The following is a 20,332-nucleotide window of genomic DNA, read 5'->3' as shown; positions in this document are numbered from 1 at the left end:
GGGCCCGATTTTTCAGTCGTCTGCCATGCCGGCCAGGGTTATATTTAGGGTTGCTCTGAAAGAGAGAACCCGGAGGGTCCAGTTGCATGTGGGGCTGCATAAAGGCTTTCCTGGGGAGTTCACTTGTACCCAAAGACATCCTTTGGGGATACTTTTGGATGGGGGAAAGGCTCTTGTAATGCGTTTTCTGTGGCCCGATTTTTCAGTCATCTCCGATGCGGGCTAGGGCTTTATTTAGGCTTGCTGTGAAAGAGCGAATAAGGAGGGTCCAGTTGCATGTGGGGCTGCATAAAGTCTCCCCTGGGGAGTTCACTTGTACTCAAAGCCTTCCTCTGGGGGCACTTTTGAGAGGCCAAAGGGGCTCGGAATGCGTCTTCTGGGGCCCGAGTTTTAAGATCTCTCCAATACCGGCTAGTGTTATATTTAGTATTGCTCGGAAACAGCGAACCCGGAGGGTCCAGTTCCATGTGGGGCTGCATAAAGGCTCCCCTGGGGAGTTCACTTCTAACTAAACCTTCCTTGTGGGCCACTTTTGGCTGGTCCAAGGGGAATCGCAATGCGTTTTCTGAGGCCCGCTTTTTCAGTCTTCTCCCATTGCGCCGAGGGTTATATTTAGGCTTGCGGTGAAAGAGTGAACGCGGAGGGTCCAGTTGCATGTGGGGCTGCATAAAGGCTCCCCTGGGGAGTTCACTTGTACCCAAAGCCTTCCTCTGGGGGCATCTTTGGATGGGCGAATGGGGCTCGGAATGCGTTTTCTGGGGCAGAGTTTTCAGATCTCTCCAATACCGGCTAGTGTTATATTTAGAGTTGCTCGGAAACAGCGAACCCGGAGGGTCCAGTTGCATGTGGGGCTGCATAAAGGCTCCCCTGGGGAGTTCAGATGTACCCAAAGCCTTCCTTTCGGGGCACTTTTGGATGGGCGAATTGGGCTTGAAACGCTTTTTCAGTCGCCCGAGTTTTCAGTCTTCTGCCATGCTGGCTAGGGTTATATTTAGAGTTGCTCGGAAACAGCGAACCGGGAGGGTCCAGTTGCATGTGGGGCTGCGTAAAGGCTCTCCTGGGGAGTTCATTTGTACCCAAAGCCTTCCTTTGGGGGAACTTCTGGATGGGTGAATGGGGCTTGGAAGGAGTTTTATGGGGCCTGAGTTTTCAGTTGTCTCTGATGCCGGCTAGGGCTATGTTTAGTGTTGCTCGGGAATAGTGAACCCGGAGGGTCCAGTTGCATGTGGGGCTTCGCGGCAAGGCTGGCACCCACACCGCTTGTGGCCGGTCACCCTTGTCTTGCGATCACTTTCGTCCAGCCGCCCAAGGCGGGACCCGGACTCCTGCGCTGCTAGCACACACATCGCCCAGGACCGGAGCGTGGGTGTTCGGGACGGTCGGCTGCCGCTCCTGTAGAGGACAGAATCTCATGTCCCCGCGACTACCAGCCCACGAGCCGGCGGAGCACAACCACACGCTTCGCGGCAAGTCTGGCTCCTATGCCGCTCGTGGCCGGACAACCGTGTCATGGGATCATTGTCCCCCTATCCGCCCGAAACGGGATTCTTACCCTTGCGCGGCTAGCATACACGTCTCCCAGGACCGGAGTCCTGGCGTTCGGGAAGGACGGCAGTCGCTCCGGGACGGACAGTTCCCGAGCGAACGGAACACAGCCTTCTGCTTCGCGGCAAGGCTGGCACCCACACCGCTTGTGGCCGGTCACCCATATCTTGCGAACACTTTCGTCGAGCCACCCAAGAAGAACCTGGACCCCGGTGCGGCTAGCACACACGTCGCCCAGGACCGGAGCCCAGGGTCCACATCCGGACGCCTGCCGCTCTGGACTGTCTGAATCCCCGGTCCCCGGCACTGCGTAACTCCGAGCCGCTGAACGACAGCCTCCACTTCTCGACACGGCTGGCAGCCACAGCGTTTGTGGCCGGACAACCGTGTCTTGCGATCACTTTCATCGTGCCGCCCAAAGCGGGATCCCGACCCCGGCGCGGCTAGCACACACGTCGCGCAGGACCGGAGCCTAGTGGTTCGGGAAGCCGGACCCACGCAGCCCGTAGAGGGACACACGTTTCCTGCAATCGAAATAGCGGAGCCGACAGAGGTTCGACCGGGTCCTAGTGCGGCTAGCACACACATCGCCCGGGACCGGAGCGTGGGTGTTCGGGAAGGACGGCTGCCGCTCCGGACAGGACAGTAGCTTTCGTCTCGGGGACAGCCAGCCCCCGAGCCAGCCTCCTGTTTCACGACACGGCTGCTACGCATGCATCTCATGGCCGGACCACTGTGTGGTGGGATCTCCTTCCCCGAGCCGCCCAAGACAGAACCCGGACCCCCGTGCGGCTAGCACACACGTCGCCCAGGACCGGAGCCCAGGGTCCACATCCGGACGCCTGCCGGTCTGGACTGTCTGAATCCCCGGTCGCCGGCACTGTGTAACTCCGAGCCGCTGAACGACAGCCTCCACTTCTCGACACGGCTGACAGCCACAGCGTTTGTGGCCGGACAACCGTGTCTTGCGATCACTTTCGTCGTGCCGCCCAAAGCGGGATCCTGACCCCGGCGCGGCTAGCACACACGTCACGCAGGACCGGAGCCTAGGGCCTCGGGAAGCCGGACCCACGCAGCCTGTAGAGGGATACACATTTCCTGCGATCGAAATAGCGGAGCCGACAGAGGTTCGACCGGGTCCTAGTGCAGCTAGCACACACATCGCCCAGGACCAGAGCGTGGGTGTTCGGGAAGGACGGCCGCCGCTCCGGACAGGACAGAAGCTTTGTTCTCGGGGACAGGCAGCCCCCGAGCCTTAGGATGACAACCTCCTGTTTCAGAACACGTCTGCTACGCATGCAGCTCGTGGCCGCACAACCGTGTCGTGGGATCGCCTTTTCCGATCCGCCCGAGACGGGGCCCGGACCGTGGTGTGGCTAGCACACACGTTGCCCACGACATGCGTCAAGGGGCTCGGGACGGTCGGCTCCCGAGACACGAGACAGTCATGCCGCCGGACACAGTCCACAGATTTCGGAACAGCCAGTCCCCGAACGTCTCGACAGCAACAACCTCGTTTAACGCACGGCAAGCACCGCGCCATATGTGGCCAGATACCTGTGCCATTGAATAGCCGTCTCTGAGACACCCGAGTTCGGCTCTGGACCCCGGTACGGCTAGCACTATTGTCTCCCAAGACCAAAACTCGGGCCACAGAAGACGCCTTACAAGACCATTTCGCCCATAAAAATCAGCCGCTAAAGGAAGGCTTTGGGTACAAGTGAACTCCCCAGGGGAGCCTTTACGCAGCCCCACATGCAACTGGACCCTCTGGGTTCGCTCTTTCCAAGCAACACTAAACATAGCCCTATCCGGCATGGGAGACAACTGAAAACTCGCGCCCCAGAAAACGCTTTCCGAGCCCCTTTCGCCCATCCAAAATTGCCCCCAGGGGAAGGCTTTGGGTACAAGTGAACTCCCCAGGGGAGCCTTTATGCAGACCCACATGCAACTGGACCCTCTGGGTTCGCTCTTTCCAAGTAACACTAAACATAGGCCTATCCGGCATGGGAGACAACTGAAAACTCGCGCCCCAGAAAACGCATTCCGAGCCCCTTTCGCCCATCCAAAATTGCCCCCAGGGGAAGGCTTTGGGTACAAGTGAACTCCCCAGGGGAGCCTTTATGCAGACCCACATGCAACTGGACCCTCTGGGTTCGCTCTTTCCAAGTAACACTAAACATAGCCCTAGCCGGCACGGGAGACAACTGAAAACACGGGCCCCAGAAAACGTTTTCCGAGCCCCTTTGGCCCATCCAGAAGTGCCCCCAAAGGAAGGCTTTGGGTACATCTGAACTCCCCAGGGGAGCCTTTATGCAGCCACACATGCAACTGGACCCTCCGTGTTTGCTGTTTATGAGCAACCCTAAATATAACCCTAGCCAGCATGGCAGAAGAGTGAAAACTCGGGCCCTAGAAAACGCTTACCGAGCCGCTTTCCGACCATTAAAAGTGCCCCCAGAAGAAGGCTTTGGGTACGAGTGAACTCCCCAGGGGAGCCTTTATGCAGCCCCACATGCAACTGGACCCTCCTTATTCGCTCTTTCACAGCAAGGCGAAATATAGCCCTAGCCGGCATCGGAGATGACTGAAAACTCGGGGCAAAGAAAACGCTTCCGAGCCCCTTTCGCCCATCCAACAGTGCACCCAGGGGAAGGCTTTGGGTACATCTGAACTCCCCAGGGGAGCCTTTATGCAGCCCCACATGCAACTGGACCCTCCTGGTTAGCTCTTTCCGAGCAACACTAAAAATAACCCTAGCCGGCATGGGAGACGACTGAAAACTAGGGCCCCAGAAAACGCATTCCGAGCCCCTTTCGCCCATCCAAAAATGCCCCCAGAGGAAGGCTTTGGGTATAAGTGAACTCCCCAGGGGAGCCTTTACGCAGCCCCACATGCAACTGGACCCTCCGTGTTCGCTGTTCACGAGCAACTCTAAATATATCCCTAGCAACAATGGCAGAAGACTGAAAACTCTGGCCACAGAAAAAAAGCTTTTCAAGCCCCATTCACCCATCCAGAAGTGCCCCCAGAGGAAGGCTGTGAGTACAAGTGAACTCCCCAGGGGAGCCTTTACGCAGCCCCACATGCAACTGGACCCTCCGGGTTCGCTCTTTCCGAGCAACACTAACATAGCCCGAGCCGGCATGGGAGACGACTGAAAACTCGGGCCCAGAAAACGCTTTCCGAGCCCCATTCGCCCATCCAAAAGTGTCCCCAGAGGAAGGCTTTGGGTACATCTGAACTCCCCAGGGGAGCCTTTATGCAGCCCCACATGCAACTGGACCCTCCGGGTTCGCTCTTTCCGAGCAACCCTAAATATAACGCTAGCCACCATGGCAGAAGACTGAAAACTCAGGCCACAAAAAAAGCGTTTCAAGCCCCATTCGCCCATCCAAAAGTGCCCCCAAAGGAAGGCTTTGGGTACAAGTGAACTCCTTTTTATGCAGCCCCACATGCAACTGGACTCTCCGGGTTCGCTCTTTTCGAGCAACACTAAAGATAGCCCTAGCCGGCATGGGAGGCGACTGAAAAATCAGGCCAAATAAAACACCTTACAAGACCATTTCACCCATCCAAAAGTGCCCCTAAATGAAGGCTTTGGGTACAAGTGAACTCCCCAGGGGAGCCTTTATGCAGCCCCACATGCACCTGGACCCTCCGTATTCACTTTTTCACAGCCACGCGAAATATATCCCTGGTACGCATGGCAGACGACTGAAAACTACGCCCCCAGAAAACGCATTACAAGCCCCATTCGCCCATCCAAAAGTGCCCCCAAAGGAAGGCTTTGGGTACAAGTGAACTTCCCAGGGGAGCCTTTACGCAGCCCCACATGCAACTGGATCCTCCGGGTTCACTCTTTCACCGTAAGCCTAAATATAGCCCTAGCCGCAAAGGGAGAAGACTGAAAAAGCGGGCCTCAGAAAACGCATTGCAAGTCTCTTTCGCCCATCCAAAAGTGCCCCCAAATGAAGGCGTTGGGTACAAGTGAACTCCCCAGGGGTGCCTTTATGCAGCCCCACATGCAACTGGACCCTCCGGGTTCGCTGTTTCCGAGCAACACTAAAGATAGCCCTAGTCAGCTTGGCAGACGACTGAAAACATGGGCCCCAGAAAACGCTTTCCGAGCCCCTTTCCGACCATCCAAAAGTGCCCCCAAATGAAGGCGTTGGGTACAAGTGAACTCCCCAGCGGAGCCTTTACGCAGCCCCACATGCAACTGGACTCTCCGCGTTCACTCTTTCTATGCAAGCCTAAATATAGCCCTAGCCACAAAGGGAGAAGACTGAAAAAGCGGGCCCCAGAAAACGCATTCCGAGCCCCTTTCGCCCATCCAAAAGTGCCCGCAGAGGAAGGCTTTGGGTACAAGTGAACTCCCCAGGGGAGCCTTTACGCAGCCCCACATGCAACTGGACCCTCCGCGTTCACTCTTTCTACGCAACCCTAAATATAGCCCTAGCTGCAAAGGGAGAAGACTGAAAAAGCAGGCCTTAGGAAACGCAATGCGAGTCTCTTTCGACAATCCAAAAGTGCCCCCAAAGGAAGGCTTTGGGTACATCTGAACTCCCCAGGGGAGCCTTTATGCAGCCCCACATGCAATTGGACCCTCCTGGTTCGCTCTTTCCGAGCAACACTAAACATAGCCCTATCCGGCATGGGAGACAACTGAAAACTCGGGCCCCAGAAAACGCATTCCGAGCAAAATTCGCCCATCCAAAAGTGCCCCCAGAGGAAGGCTTTGGGTATATCTGAACTCCCCAGGGGAGCCTTTATGCAGCCCCACATGCAACTGGACCCTCCGTGTTCGCTGTTTATGAGCAACCCTAAATATATCCCTAGCCAGCATGGCAGAAGACTGAAAACTCGGGCCACAGAAAAAGCGTTTCAAGCTCCATTCACCCATCCAGAAGTGCCCCCAGAGGAAGGCTTTGGGTACATCTGAACTCCCCAGGGGAGCCTTTATGCAGCCACAAATGCAACTGGTTCCTCCGGGTTCGCTCTTTCCGAGCAACACTAAAGATAGCCCTATCCGGCATGGGAGACGACTGAAAACTCGGGCCCCAGAAAACGCTTTCCGAGCCCCTTTCGCCCATCCAGAAGTGCCCCTAAGGAAGGCTTTAGGTACAAGTGAACTCCCCAGGGGTGCCTTTATGCAGCCCCACATGCAACTGGACCCTCCGGGTTCGCTCTTTCCGAGCAACCCTAAATATAACGCTAGCCAGCATGGCAGAAGACTGAAAACTCGGTCCACAGAAAAAGCGTTTCAAGCCCCATTCGCCCATCCAAAAGTGCCCCCAAAGGAAGGCTTTCGGTACAAGTGAACTCCCCGTTATGCAGCCCCACATGCAACTGGACTCTCCGGGTTCGCTCATTCCGAGCAACTCTAAAGATAGCCCTAGCCGGCATGGGAGACGACTGAAAAATCAGGCCAAATAAAACACATTACAAGACCATTTCACCCATCCAAAAGTGCCCCCAAAGGAAGGCTTTGGGAACAAGTGAACTCCCCAGGGGAGCCTTTATGCAGCCCCACATGCAACTGGACCCTCCGGGTTCACTCTTTCACCGTAAGCCTAAATATATCCCTAGCCGCAAAGGGAGAAGACTGAAAAAGCGGGCCTCAGAAAAAGCATTGCGAGTCTCTTTCGCCCATCCAGAACTGCCCCCAAAGGAAGGCTTTGGGTACAAGTGAACTCCCCAGGGGAGCCTTTACGCAGCCCCACATGCAACTGGACTCTCCGCGTTCACTCTTTCTACGCAAGCCTAAAGATATCCCTAGCCACAAAGGGAGAAGACTGAAAAAGCGGGCCCCAGAAAACGCATTCCGAGCCCCATCCGCCCATCCAAAAGTGCCCCCAGAGGAAGGCTTTGGGTACAAGTGAACTCCCCAGGGGTGCCTTTACGCAGCCCCACATGCAACTGGACCCTCCGTATTAGCTTTTTCACAGCAACCCGAAATATATACCTGGCCAGCATGGCAGACGACTGAAAACTCGGGCCCCAGAAAACGCGTTACAAGCCCCATTCGCCCATCCAAATGTGCCCCCAAAGGAAGGCTTTGGGTACAACTGAACTCCCCAGGGGTGCCATTATGCAGCCCAATATGCAACTGGACCCTCCTTTTTCGCTCTTTCACAGCAAGCGTAAATATAGCCCTAGCCGGCCTCGGAGATGACTGAAAAATCGGGCCAAAGAAAACGCCTTACAAGACCCTTTCGCCCATTCAAAAGTGCCCCCAAAGGAAGGCTTTGGGTACAACTGAACTCGCCAGGGGAGCCTTTACGCAGCCCCACATGCAACTGGACCCTCCGGGTTCGCTGTTTCCGAGCAACTCTAAAGATAGCCCTAGCCAGCATGGTAGAAGACTGAAAACTCGGGCCCCAGAAAACGCATTCCGAGCCCCTTCCGCCCATCCAAAAGTGCCCCCAGAGGAAGGCTTTCGGTACAAGTGAACTCCCCAGGGGAGCCTTTACGCAGCCCCACATGAAACTGGACCCTCCGTATTCGCTTTTTCACAGCAACCCTAAATATATTCCTGGCCAGCATGGCAGAAGACTGAAAACTCGGGCCACAGAAAACGCGTTACAAGCCCCATTCGCCCATCCAAATGTGCCCCCAAAGGAAGGCTTTGGGTACAAGTGAACTCCCCAGGGGTGCCTTTATGCAGCCCCACATGCAACTGGACCCTCCTTATTCGCTCTTTCACAGCAAGCGTAAATATAGACCTAGCCGGCATCGGAGAAGACTGAAAAATCGGGCCAAAGAAAACGCCTTACAAGACGCTTTCGCCCATCCATACGTGCCTCCAAAGGAAGGATTTGGGTGCAACTGAACTCCCCAGGGGAGCCTTTACGCAGCCCCACATGCAACTGGACCCTTCGCGTTCACTCTTTCTACGCAAGCCTAAATATATCCCTAGCTGCAAAGGGAGAAGACTGAAAAAGCGGGCCTTAGGAAACGCAATGCAAGTCTCTTTCGACCATCCAAAAGTGCCCCAAAAGGAAGGCTTTGGGTACATCTGAACTCCCCAGGGGAGCCTTTATGGAGCCCCACATGCAACTGGACCCTCCGGGTTCTCTCTTCCGAGCAACACTAAACATAGCCCTAGCCGGCATGGGAGACAACTGAAAACTCGGGCCACAGAAAACGCTTTCCGAGCCCCTTTCGCCCATCCAAAAGTGCCCCCAGAGGAAGGCTTTGGGTACAAGTGAACTCCCCAGGGGAGCCTTTACGCAGCCCCACATGCAACTGGACCCTCCGTGTTCGCTGTTTACGAGCAACACTTAATATATCCCTAGCCAGCATGGCAGAAGACTGAGAACTCTGGCCACAGAAAAAGCGTTTCAAGCTCCATTCACCCATCAAGAAGTGCCCCCAGAGGAAGGCTTTGGGTACATCTGAACTCCCCAGGGGAGCCTTTATGCAGCCACACATGCAACTGGTTCCTCCGGGTTCGCTCTTTCCAAGCAACACTAAACATAGCCCTATCCGGCATGGGAGACGACTGAAAACTTAGGTCCCAGAAAACGCTTTCCGAGCCCCTTTCCGACCATCCAAAAGTGCCCCCAAATGAAGGCGTTGGGTACAAGTGAACTCCCCAGGGGAGCCTTTATGCAGCCCCACATGCAACTGGACCCTCCATGTTCGCTGTTTCCGAGCAACACAAAAAATAGCCCTAGCCGGCATGGGAGACGACTGAAAAATTAGGTCCCAGAAAACGCTTTCCGAGCCCCTTTCCGACCATCCAGAAGTGCCCCCAGAGGAAGGCTTTGGGTACATCTGAACTCCCCAGGGGAGCCTTTATGCAGCCCCACATGCAACTGGACCCTCCATGTTCGCTGTTTCCGAGCAACACTAAAGATAGCCCTAGCCAGCTTGGCAGACGACTGAAAACATAGGCCCCAGAAAACGTTTTCCGAGCCCCTTTCCGACCATCCAAAAGTGCCCCCAAATGAAGGCGTTGGGTACAAGTGAACTCCCCAGCGGAGCCTTTACGCAGCCCCACATGCAACTGGACTCTCCGCGTTCACTCTTTCTATGCAAGCCTAAATATAGCCCTAGCCACAAAGGGAGAAGACTGAAAAAGCGGGCCCCAGAAAACGCATTCCGAGCCCCTTTCGCCCATCAAAAGTGCCCGCACAGGAAGGCTTTGGGTACAAGTGAACTCCCCAGGGGAGCCTTTACGCAGCCCCACATGCAACTGGACCCTCCGCGTTCACTCTTTCTACGCAAGCCGAAATATATCCCTAGCTGCAAAGGGAGAAGACTGAAAAAGCGGGCCTTAGGAAACGCAATGCGAGTCTCTTTCGACCATCCAAAAGTGCCCCCAAGGGAAGGCTTTGGGTACATCTGAACTCCCCAGGGGAGCCTTTACGCAGCCCCACATGCAACTGGACCCTCCGGGTTCCCTCTTTCCGAGCAAAACTAAACATAGCCCTAGCCGGCATGGGAGACAACTGGAAACTCGGGCCCCAGAAAACGCTTTCCGAGCCCCTTTCGCCCATCCAAAAGTGCCCCCAGAGGAAGGCTTTGGGTACATCTGAACTCCCCAGGGGAGCCTTTATGCAGCCCCACATGCAACTGGACCCTCCGTGTTCGCTGTTTACGAGCAACACTTAATATAACCCTAGCCAGCATGGCAGAAGACTGAGAAATCTGGCCACAGAAAAAGCGTTTCAAGCTCCATTCACCCATCCAGAAGTGCCCCCAAAGGAAGGCTTTGGGTACAAGTGAACTCCCCAGGGGAGCCTGTATGCAGCCACACATGCAACTCGACCCTCCGGGTTCGCTCTTTGCGAGCAACACTAAAGATAGCCCTATCCGGCATGGGTGACGACTGAAAACTCGGGCCCAGTAAACTCATTCCAAGCCCGTTTCGCCCATCCAAAAGTGACCCCAAAGGAAGGTTTTGAGTACAAGTGAACTCCCCAGGGGAGCCTTTATGCAGTCCCACATGCAACTGGACGCTCCGCGTTCACTCTTTCTACGCTAGGCTATATATATCCCTAGCCGCAAAGGGAGAAGACTGAAAAAGCGGGCCTCAGAAAACACATTGCGAGTCTCTATCAACCATCCAGAAGTGCCCCAAAGGAAGGCTTTGGGTACATCTGAACTCCCCAGGGGAGCCTTTATGCAGCCCCACATGCAACTGGACCATCCGTGTTGGCTGTTTACGAACAACCCTAAATATAACCCTAGCCAGCATGGCGGAAGACTGAAAACTCGGGCCCCAGAAAAAGCATTTCAAGTCCCATTCGCCCATCCAAAAGTGCCCCCAAAGGAAGGCTTTGGGTACAAGTGAACTCCCCAGGGGAGCCTTTACGCAGCCCCACATGCAACTGGATCCTCCGGGTTCGTTCTTTCCGAGCAACACTAAAGATAGTCCTAGCCGGCATGGGAGACGATTGAAAAATCAGGCCAAATAAAACACCTTACAAGACCATTTCACCCATCCAAAAGTGCCCCTAAAGGAAGGCTTTGGGTACAAGTGAACTCCCCAGGGGAGCCTTTACGCAGCCCCACATGCAACTGGACCCTACGGGGTCGCTCTTTCCGAGCAACCCTAAATATAACGCTAGCCAGCATGGCACAAGACTGAAAACTCGGGCCACAGAAAAAGCGTTTCAAGCCCCATTCGCCCATCCAAAAGTGCCCCCAAAGGAAGGCTTTGGGGACAAGTGAACTCCCCGTTATGCAGCCCCACATGCAACTGGATCCTCCGGGTTCACTCTTTCACCGCAAGACTAAATATATCCCTAGTCTCAAAGGAAGAAGACTGAAAAAGCGGGCCTCAGGAAACGCATTGCGAGTCTCTTTCGCCCATCTAAAAGTCCCCCATAGGAAGGCTTTGGGTACAAGTGAACTCCCCAGGGGTGCCTTTATGCAGCCCCACATGCAACTGGACCCTCCGGGTTCGCTGTTTCCGAGCAACACTAAAGATAGCCCTAGCCAGAATGGCAGAAGACTGAAAACTCGGGCCCCAGAAAACGCTTTCCGAGCCCCTTTCCGACCATCCAAAAGTGCCCCCAAAGGAAGGCTTTGGGTACAAGTAAACTCCCCTTGGGAGCCTTTACGTAGCCCCACATGCAACTGGACCCTCCGCGTTCACTCTTTCTACGCAAGCCTAAAGATATCCCTAGCCACAAAGGGAGAAGACTGAAAAAGCGGGCCATAGAAAACGCATTCCGAGCCATTTCCGCCCATCCAAACGTGCCCGCAGAGGAAGGCTTTGGGTACAACTGAACTCCCCAGGGGAGCCTTTACACAGCCCCACATGCAACTGGACTCTCCGCATTCACTCTTTCTACGCAAGCCTAAATATATCCCTAGCTGCAAAGGTAGAAGACTGAAAAAGCAGGCCTTAGGAAACGCAATGTGAGTCTCTTTCGACAATCCAAAAGTGCCCCCAAACGAAGGCTTTGGGTACATCTGAACTCCCCAGGGGAGCCTTTATGCAGCCCCACATGCAATTGGACCCTCCGGGTTTGCTCTTTCCGAGCAACACTAAACATAGCCCTAGCCGTCATGGGAGACAATTGAAAACTCAGGCCCCAGAAAACACTTTCCGAGCCTCTTTCGCCCATCCAAAAGTGCCCCCAGAGGAAGGCTTTGGGTACATCTGAAGTCCCCAGTGGAGCCTTTATGCAGCCCCACATGCAACTGGACCCTCCGTGTTCGCTGTTTATGAGCAACCCTAAATATAACGCTAGCCAGCATGGCAGAAGACTGAAAACTCGGGCCACAGAAAAAGCCTTTCAAGCCCCATTCGCCCATCCAAAAGTGCCCCCAAAGGAAGGCTCTGGGGACAAGTGAACTCCCCTTTATGCAGCCCCACATGCAACTGGACTCTCCGGGTTCGTTCTTTCCGAGCAACACTAAAGATAGCCCTAGCCGGCATGGGAGACGACTGAAAAATCAGGCCAAATAAAACACCTTACAAGACCATTTCACCCATCCAAAAGTGCCCCTAAAGGAAGGCTTTGGGTACAAGTGAACTCCCCAGGGGAGCCTTTACGCAGCCCCACATGCAACTGGACCCTCCGTATTCGCTTTTTCACAGCAACCCGAAATATATCCCTGGCCCGCATGGCAGACGACTGAAAACTCGGCCCCCAGAAAACGCGTTACAAGCCCCATTCACCCATCCAAAAGTGCCCCCAAAGGAAGGCTTTGGGTACAAGTGAACTTCCCAGGGGAGCCTTTACGCAGCCCCACATGCAACTGGATCCTCCGGGTTCACTCTTTCACGGCAAGCCTAAATATAGCCCTAGCCGCAAAGGGAGAAGACTGAAAAAGCGGGCCTCAGAAAATGCATTGCGAGTCTCTTTCGCCCATCCAGAACTGCCCCCAAAGGAAGGCTTTGGGTACAAGTGAACTCCCTAGGGGTGCCTTTATGCAGCCCCACATGCAACTGGACCCTCCGGGTTCACTCTTTCACCGCAAGCCTAAATATAAGCCTAGCCGCAAAGGGAGAAGACTGAAAAAGCAGGCCTCAGAAAACGCATTGCGAGTCTCTTTCGACCATCCAAAAGTGCCCCCAGAGGAAGGCTTTGGGTACAACTGAACTCCCCAGGGGAGCCTTTATGCAGCCCCACATGCAACTGGACCCTCCTTATTCGCTCTTTCACAGCAAGCCTATATATAGCCCGAGCCGGCATCGAAGATGACTGAAAAATCGGGCCAAAGAAAACGCCTTACAAGACCCTTTCGCCCATTCAAAAGTGCCCCCAAAGAAAGGCTTTGGGTACAAGTGAACTCCCCAGGGGAGCCTTTACACAGCCCCACATGCAACTGGACTCTCCGCGTTCACTCTTTCTACGCAAGCCTAAATATATCCCTAGCTGCAAAGGGAGAAGACTGAAAAAGCAGGCCTTAGGAAACGCAATGCGAGTCTCTTTCGACAATCCAAAAGTGCCCCCAAACGAAGGCTTTGGGTACATCTGAACTCCCCAGGGGAGCCTTTATGCAGCCCCACATGCAACTGGACCCTCCGGGTTCGCTCTTTCCGAGCAACACTAATCATAGCCCTAGCCAGCATGGGAGACAATTGAAAACTCGGGCCCCAGAAAACGCTTTCCGAGCCTCTTTCGCCCATCCAAAAGTGCCCCCATAGGAAGGCTTTGGGTACATCTGAAGTCCCCAGAGGAGCCTTTATGCAGCCCCACATGCAACTGGACCCTCCGTGTTCGCTGTTTATGAGCAACCCTAAATATATCGCTAGCCAGCATGGCAGAAGACTGAAAACTCGGGCCACAGAAAAAGCGTTTCAAGCCCCATTCGCCCATCCAGAAGTGCCCCCAAAGGAAGGCTTTGGGTACAAGTGAACTCCCCAGGGGAGCCTTTATGCAGCCCCACATGCAACTAGACCCTCCGTATTCGCTCTTTCACAGCAAGCCTAAATATAGCCCTAGCCACAAAGGGAGAAGACTGAAAAAGCGGGCCTCAGAAAACGCATTGCGAGTCTCTTTCGACCATCCAAAAGAGCCACCAGAGGAATGCTTTGGGTACATCTGAACTCCACAGGGGAGCCTTTACTCAGCCCCACATGCAACTGGACCCTCCGTGTTCGCTGTTTATGAGCAACCCTAAATATAACCCTAGCCAGCATGGCAGAAGTCTGAAAATTCGGGCCATAGAAAAAGCGTTTCAAGCCCCATTAGCCCATCCAGAAGTGCCCCCAAAAGAAGGCTTTGGGTACAATTGAACTCCCCAGGGGAGCCTTTACGCAGCCCCACATGCAACTGGACCCTCCGCGTTCACTCTTTCTACGCAAGCCGAAATATATACCTAGCTGCAAAGGGAGAAGACTGAAAAAGCGGGCCTCAGGAAACGCAATGCAAGTCTCTTTCGACCATCCAAAAGTGCCCCCAAAGGAAGGCTTTGGGTACATCTGAACTCCCCAGGGGAGCCTTTATGCAGCCCCACATGCAACTGGACCCTCCGGGTTCGCTCTTTCCGAGCAACACTAAACATAGCCCTATCCGGCATGGGAGACGACCGAAAACTCGGGGCAAAGAAAACGCATTTCGAGCTCCTTTCTCCCATGCAAGAGTGTCCCCAGAGGAAGGCTTTGGGTACAAGTGAACTCCTCAGGGGAGCCTTTATGCAGCCCCACATGCAACTGGACACTTTTTATTCGCTCTTTCACAGCAAGCCTAAATATAGCCCTAGCCTGCACATGCAACTTGACCCTCCGCATTCACACTTTCTAAACAAGCCTAAATATATCCCTCGGCGCATTGGGAGAAGACTGAAAAAGCGGGCCTCAGAAAACGCATTCCGAGCCCCTTTCGCCCATCCAAAAGTGCCCCCAAAGGAAGGCTTTGGGTAGAACTGAACTCCCCAGGGGATCCTTTATGCAGCCCCACATGCAACTGGACCCTCCGGGTTCGCTCTTTCCCAGCAACACTAAACATAGACCTATCCGGCATTGGAGACGACTGAAAACTCGGGCCACAGAAAACGCTTTCCGAGCCCCTTTCGCCTATCAAAACGTGCCCCCAAAGGAAGGCTTTCGGTACAAGTGAACGCCCCAGGGGAGCCTTCACGGAGCCCCACATGCAACTGGACGCTCCGCGTTCACTCTTTCTACGCAAGACTATATATATCCCTAGCCGCAAAGGGAGAAGACTGAAAAAGCGGGCCTCAGAAAACGCATTGCGAGATTCTTTCGCCCATCCAAAAGTGCCCCCAAAAAAAGGCTTTGGGTACAAGTGAACTCCCCAGGGGAGCCTTTATGCAGCCCCACATGCAACTGGACCCTCCGGGTTCGCTCTTTCCGAGCAACACTAAACATATCCCTAGCCGGACAGGGAAACTAATGAAAACTCGGGCCACAGAAAAAGCGTTTCAAGCCCCATTCGCCCATCCAAAAGTGCCCCCAGAGGAAGGCTTTGGGTACAAGTGAACTCCCCAGGGGAGCCTTTACACAGCCCCACATGCAACTGGACCCTTTGTGTTCGCTGTTTACGAGTAACCCTAAATATATCCCTAGCCAGCATGGCAGAAGACTGAAAACTCGGGCCACAGAAAAAGAGTTTCAAGCCCAATTCGCCCATCCAGAAGTGCCCCCAAAAGAAGACTTTGGGTACAAATAAACTCCCCAGGGGATCCTTTATGCAGCCCCACATGCAACTGGAATCTCCGTATTCGCTCTTTTACAGCAACCCTAAATATAACCCTGGCCCGCATGGCAGACGACTGAAAAATCGGGCCCCAGAAAACGCGCTACAAGCCCCATTCGCCCATCCAGAAGTGCCCCCAAAGGAAGGCTTTGGGTAGAAGTGAACTCCCCAGGGGAACCTTTATGCAGTCCCACATGCAACTGAACCCTTTTTATTCGCTCTTTCACAGCAAGCCTAATTATAGCCCTAGCCACAAAGGGAGAAGACTGAAAAAGCAGGCCTCAGAAAACGCATTGCGAGTCTCTTTCGAACATCCAAAAGTGCCACCAGAGGAACGCTTTGGGTACATCTGAACTACCCAGGGGAGCCTTTACGCAGCCCCACATGCAACTGGACCCTCCGTGCTCGCTGTTTATGAGCAACTCTAAATATAACCCTAGCCAGCATGGCAGAAGTCTGAAAATTAGGGCCACAGAAAAAGCTTTTCAAGCCCCATTCGCCCATCAAAACGTGCCCCCAAAGGAAGGCTTTCGGTACAAGTGAACTCCCCAGGGGAGCCTTTACGGAGCCCCACATGCAACTGGACGCTCCGCGTTCACTCTTTCTACGCAAGCCTAAATATATCCCTAGCTGCAAAGGGAGAAGACTGAAAAAGCAGGCCTTAGGAAACGCAATGCGAGTCTCTTTCGACAATCCAAAAGTGCCCCCAAACGAAGGCTTTGGGTACATCTGAACTCCCCAGGGGAGCCTTTATGCAGCCCCACATGCAATTGGACCCTCCGGGTTCGCTCTTTCCGAGCAACACTAATCATAGCCCTAGCCGGCATGGGAGACAATTGAAAACTCGGGCCCCAGAAAACGCTTTCCGAGCCTCTTTCGCCCATCCAAAAGTGCCCCCAGAGGAAGGCTTTGGGTACATCTGAAGTCCCCAGGGGAGCCTTTATGCAGCCCCACATGCAACTGGACCCTCCGTGTTCGCTGTTTATGAGCAACCCTAAATATAACGCTAGCCAGCATGGCAGAAGACTGAAAACTCGGGCCACAGAAAAAGCGTTTCAAGCCCCATTCGCCCATCCAGAAGTGCCCCCAAAGGAAGGCTTTGGGTACAAGTGAACTCCCCTTTATGCAGCCCCACATGCAACTGGACTCTCCGGGTTCGCTCTTTCCGAGCAACACTAAATATAGCCGTAGCAGGCATGGGAGAAGACTTGCATTGGCAAGTGCCCCCAAAGGAAGGCTTTGAGTACAAGTGAACTCCCCAGGTTAGCCTTTATGCAGCCCCACATGCAACTGGACCCTCCGTATTCGCTCTTTCACAGCAATCCTAAATATAGCCCTAGCCACAATTGGAGAAGACTGAAAAAGCGGGTCTCAGAAAACGCATTGCGAGTCTCTTTCGACCATCCAAAAGTGCCCCCAGAGGAAGGCTTTGGGTACATCTGAACTCCCCAGGGGAGCCTTTACGCAGCCCCACATGCAACTGGACCCTCCGTGTTCGCTGTTTATGAGCAACCCTAAATATAACACTAGCCAGCATGGCAGAAGTCTTAAAATTCGGGCCACAGAAAAAGCGTTTCAAGCCCCATTCGCCCATCCAGAAGTGCCCCCAAAGGAAGGCTTTGGGTACAAGTGAACTCCCCAGGGGAGCCTTTACGCAGCCCCACATGCAAGTGGACCCTCCGCGTTCACTCTTTCTACGCAAGCCTAAATATATACCTAGCTGCAAAGGGAGAAGACTGAAAAAGCGGGCCTCAGGAAACGCAATGCAAGTCTCTTTCGACCATCCAAAAGTGCCCCCAGAGGAAGGCTTTGGGTACATCTGAACTCCCCAGGGGAGCCTTTACGCAGCCCCACATGCAACTGGACCCTCCGGGTTCGCTGTTTATGAGCAACCCTAAATATAACACTAGCCACCATGGCAGAAGTCTTAAAATTCGGGCCACAGAAAAAGCGTTTCAAGCCCCATTCGCCCATCCAGAAGTGCCCCCAAAGGAAGGCTTTGGGTACATCTGAACTCCCCAGGGGAGCCTTTATGCAGCCCCACATGCAGTTGGACCCTCCGGGTTCGCTCTTTCCGAGCAACACTAAACATAGCCCTAGCCGGCATTGGAGACGACTGAAAACTCGGGCCACAGAAAACGCTTTCCGAGCCCCTTTCGCCTATCAAAACGTGCCCCCAAAGGAAGGCTTTCGGTACAAGTGAACGCCCCAGGGGAGCCTTCACGGAGCCCCACATGCAACTGGACGCTCCGCGTTCACTCTTTCTACGCAAGACTATATATATCCCTAGCCGCAAAGGGAGAAGACTGAAAAAGCGGGCCTCAGAAAACGCATTGCGAGTTTCTTTCGCCCATCCAAAAGTGCCCCCAAAAAAAGGCTTTGGGTACAAGTGAACTCCCCAGGGGAGCCTTTATGCAGCCCCACATGCAACTGGACCCTCCGGGTTCGCTCTTTCCGAGCAACACTATACATATCCCTAGCCGGACAGGGAAACTAATGAAAACTCGGGCCACAGAAAAAGCGTTTCAAGCCCCATTCGCCCATCCAAAAGTGCCCCCAGAGGAAGGCTTTGGGTACAAGTGAACTCCCCAGGGGAGCCTTTACACAGCCCCACATGCAACTGGACCCTTTGTGTTCGCTGTTTACGAGTAACCCTAAATATATCCCTAGCCAGCATGGCAGAAGACTGAAAACTCGGGCCACAGAAAAAGAGTTTCAAGCCCAATTCGCCCATCCAGAAGTGCCCCCAAAAGAAGACTTTGGGTACAAATAAACTCCCCAGGGGATCCTTTATGCAGCCCCACATGCAACTGGAATCTCCGTATTCGCTCTTTTACAGCAACCCTAAATATAACCCTGGCCCGCATGGCAGACGACTGAAAAATCGGGCCCCAGAAAACGCGCTACAAGCCCCATTCGCCCATCCAGAAGTGCCCCCAAAGGAAGGCTTTGGGTAGAAGTGAACTCCCCAGGGGAACCTTTATGCAGTCCCACATGCAACTGAACCCTTTTTATTCGCTCTTTCACAGCAAGCCTAATTATAGCCCTAGCCACAAAGGGAGAAGACTGAAAAAGCAGGCCTCAGAAAACGCATTGCGAGTCTCTTTCGACCATCCAAAAGTGCCACCAGAGGAACGCTTTGGGTACATCTGAACTACCCAGGGGAGCCTTTACGCAGCCCCACATGCAACTGGACCCTCCGTGCTCGCTGTTTATGAGCAACTCTAAATATAACCCTAGCCAGCATGGCAGAAGTCTGAAAATTAGGGCCACAGAAAAAGCTTTTCAAGCCCCATTCGCCCATCAAAACGTGCCCCCAAAGGAAGGCTTTCGGTACAAGTGAACTCCCCAGGGGAGCCTTTACGGAGCCCCACATGCAACTGGACGCTCCGCGTTCACTCTTTCTACGCAAGCCTAAATATATCCCTAGCTGCAAAGGGAGAAGACTGAAAAAGCAGGCCTTAGGAAACGCAATGCGAGTCTCTTTCGACAATCCAAAAGTGCCCCCAAACGAAGGCTTTGGGTACATCTGAACTCCCCAGGGGAGCCTTTATGCAGCCCCACATGCAATTGGACCCTCCGGGTTCGCTCTTTCCGAGCAACACTAATCATAGCCCTAGCCGGCATGGGAGACAATTGAAAACTCGGGCCCCAGAAAACGCTTTCCGAGCCTCTTTCGCCCATCCAAAAGTGCCCCCAGAGGAAGGCTTTGGGTACATCTGAAGTCCCCAGGGGAGCCTTTATGCAGCCCCACATGCAACTGGACCCTCCGTGTTCGCTGTTTATGAGCAACCCTAAATATAACGCTAGCCAGCATGGCAGAAGACTGAAAACTCGGGCCACAGAAAAAGCGTTTCAAGCCCCATTCGCCCATCCAGAAGTGCCCCCAAAGGAAGGCTTTGGGTACAAGTGAACTCCCCTTTATGCAGCCCCACATGCAACTGGACTCTCCGGGTTCGCTCTTTCCGAGCAACACTAAATATAGCCGTAGCAGGCATGGGAGAAGACTTGCATTGGCAAGTGCCCCCAAAGGAAGGCTTTGAGTACAAGTGAACTCCCCAGGTTAGCCTTTATGCAGCCCCACATGCAACTGGACCCTCCGTATTCGCTCTTTCACAGCAATCCTAAATATAGCCCTAGCCACAATTGGAGAAGACTGAAAAAGCGGGTCTCAGAAAACGCATTGCGAGTCTCTTTCGACCATCCAAAAGTGCCCCCAGAGGAAGGCTTTGGGTACATCTGAACTCCCCAGGGGAGCCTTTACGCAGCCCCACATGCAACTGGACCCTCCGTGTTCGCTGTTTATGAGCAACCCTAAATATAACACTAGCCAGCATGGCAGAAGTCTTAAAATTCGGGCCACAGAAAAAGCGTTTCAAGCCCCATTCGCCCATCCAGAAGTGCCCCCAAAGGAAGGCTTTGGGTACAAGTGAACTCCCCAGGGGAGCCTTTACGCAGCCCCACATGCAAGTGGACCCTCCGCGTTCACTCTTTCTACGCAAGCCTAAATATATACCTAGCTGCAAAGGGAGAAGACTGAAAAAGCGGGCCTCAGGAAACGCAATGCAAGTCTCTTTCGACCATCCAAAAGTGCCCCCAGAGGAAGGCTTTGGGTACATCTGAACTCCCCAGGGGAGCCTTTACGCAGCCCCACATGCAAC

Source organism: Anas platyrhynchos, chromosome 37, assembly GCF_047663525.1.
Source record: "Anas platyrhynchos isolate ZD024472 breed Pekin duck chromosome 37, IASCAAS_PekinDuck_T2T, whole genome shotgun sequence".
Classification (NCBI taxonomy): Eukaryota; Metazoa; Chordata; class Aves; order Anseriformes; family Anatidae; genus Anas; species Anas platyrhynchos.
This window is presented reverse-complemented; position numbering follows the sequence as displayed.